Source organism: Gnatocerus cornutus, unplaced genomic scaffold (genome assembly GCF_029298725.1).
Source record: "Gnatocerus cornutus isolate USDA-ARS CGAHR unplaced genomic scaffold, icGnaCorn1.1 ctg00000264.1, whole genome shotgun sequence".
Taxonomy (NCBI): Eukaryota; Metazoa; Arthropoda; class Insecta; order Coleoptera; family Tenebrionidae; genus Gnatocerus; species Gnatocerus cornutus.
This window is the reverse complement of record NW_028275583.1, coordinates 1-2,500: the sequence shown is the minus strand read 5'-3', so window position 1 is coordinate 2,500 and position 2,500 is coordinate 1.

The window sequence follows — 2,500 nt, the reverse complement described above, 5'->3', positions numbered from 1 at the left end:
CAAGAAAAATACGTAAATTAACCCAGAATCTTGTAATTTTTGACATTTATGGAGTTCCAGACCTGTCATATAGATGGCGCCATTTTTGAGTTAAAATAGGCGCCAAAATTCAAAAACAATATGTAAAATAAAGGAAAAAACAGTAATTTTTGACATTTCTGAAGTTCCAGACCTGACACATAGATGGCGCCATTTTAGGGTCAGGTCAGGTCAAATTATGCTTAAAATTCAAGAAAAATACGTAAATTAACCCAGAATCTTGTAATTTTTGACATTTCTGAAGTTCCAGACCTGTCATATAGATGGCGCCATTTTTGAGTCAAAATAGGCGCCAAAATTCAAAAACAATATGTAAAATAAAGGAAAAAACAGTAATTTTTGACATTTCTGAAGTTCCAGACCTGACACATAGATGGCGCCACTTTAGGGTCAAAATGGGCGCCAAATTTCAAAAAAATATGTAAATAAAGTAAAAACCAGTAATTTTTGACATTTCTGAAGTTCCAGACCTGACACATAGATGACGCCATTTTAGGGTCAGGTCAGGTCAAATTATGCTTAAAATTCAAGAAAAATACGTAAATTAACCCAGAATCTTGTAATTTTTGACATTTCTGAAGTTCCAGACCTGTCATATAGATGGCGCCATTTTTGAGTTAAAATAGGCGCCAAAATTCAAAAACAATATGTAAAATAAAGGAAAAAACAGTAATTTTTGACATTTCTGAAGTTCCAAACCTGACACATAGATGACGCCATTTTAGGGTCAGGTCAGGTCAAATTATGCTTAAAATTCAAGAAAAATACGTAAATTAACCCAGAATCTTGTAATTTTTGACATTTCTGAAGTTCCAGACCTGTCATATAGATGGCGCCATTTTTGAGTTAAAATAGGTGCCAAAATTCAAAAACAATATGTAAAATAAAGGAAAAAACAGTAATTTTTGACATTTCTGAAGTTCCAAACCTGACACATAGATGACGCCATTTTAGGGTCAGGTCAGGTCAAATTATGCTTAAAATTCAAGAAAAATACGTAAATTAACCCAGAATCTTGTAATTTTTGACATTTATGAAGTTCCAGACCTGACACATAGATGGCGCCATTTTAGGGTCAGTTAGGTCAAATTATGCTTAAAATTCAAGAAAAATACGTAAATTAACCCAGAATCTTGTAATTTTTGACATTTCTGAAGTTCCAGACCTGACACATAGATGACGCCATTTTAGGTCAGGTCAGGTCAAATTATGCTTAAAATTCAAGAAAAATACGTAAATTAACCCAGAATCTTGTAATTTTTGACATTTCTGAAGTTCCAGACCTGTCATATAGATGGCGCCATTTTTGAGTTAAAATAGGCGCCAAAATTCAAAAACAATATGTAAAATAAAGGAAAAAACAGTAATTTTTGACATTTCTGAAGTTCCAGACCTGACACATAGATGACGCCATTTTAGGGTCAGGTCAGGTCAAATTATGCTTAAAATTCAAGAAAAATACGTAAATTAACCCAGAATCTTGTAATTTTTGACATTTCTGAAGTTCCAGACCTGACACATAGATGGCGCCATTTTAGGGTCAGTTAGGTCAAATTATGCTTAAAATTCAAGAAATATACGTAAATTAACCCACAATCTTGTAATTTTTGACATTTCTGAAGTTCCAGACCTGACACATAGATGGCGCCATTTTAGGGTCAAGTTAGGTCAAATTATGCTTAAAATTCAAGAAAAATACGTAAATTAACCCAGAATCTTGTAATTTTTGACATTTATGGAGTTCCAGACCTGTCATATAGATGGCGCCATTTTTGAGTTAAAATAGGCGCCAAAATTCAAAAACAATATGTAAAATAAAGGAAAAAACAGTAATTTTTGACATTTCTGAAGTTCCAGACCTGTCATATAGATGGCGCCATTTTAGGGTCAGGTCAGGTCAAATTATGCTTAAAATTCAAGAAAAATACGTAAATTAACCCAGAATCTTGTAATTTTTGACATTTCTGAAGTTCCAGACCTGTCATATAGATGGCGCCATTTTTGAGTCAAAATAGGCGCCAAAATTCAAAAACAATATGTAAAATAAAGGAAAAAACAGTAATTTTTGACATTTCTGAAGTTCCAGACCTGACACATAGATGGCGCCACTTTAGGGTCAAAATGGGCGCCAAATTTCAAAAAAATATGTAAATAAAGTAAAAACCAGTAATTTTTGACATTTCTGAAGTTCCAGACCTGACACATAGATGACGCCATTTTAGGGTCAGGTCAGGTCAAATTATGCTTAAAATTCAAGAAAAATACGTAAATTAACCCAGAATCTTGTAATTTTTGACATTTCTGAAGTTCCAGACCTGTCATATAGATGGCGCCATTTTTGAGTTAAAATAGGCGCCAAAATTCAAAAACAATATGTAAAATAAAGGAAAAAACAGTAATTTTTGACATTTCTGAAGTTCCAAACCTGACACATAGATGACGCCATTTTAGGGTCAGGTCA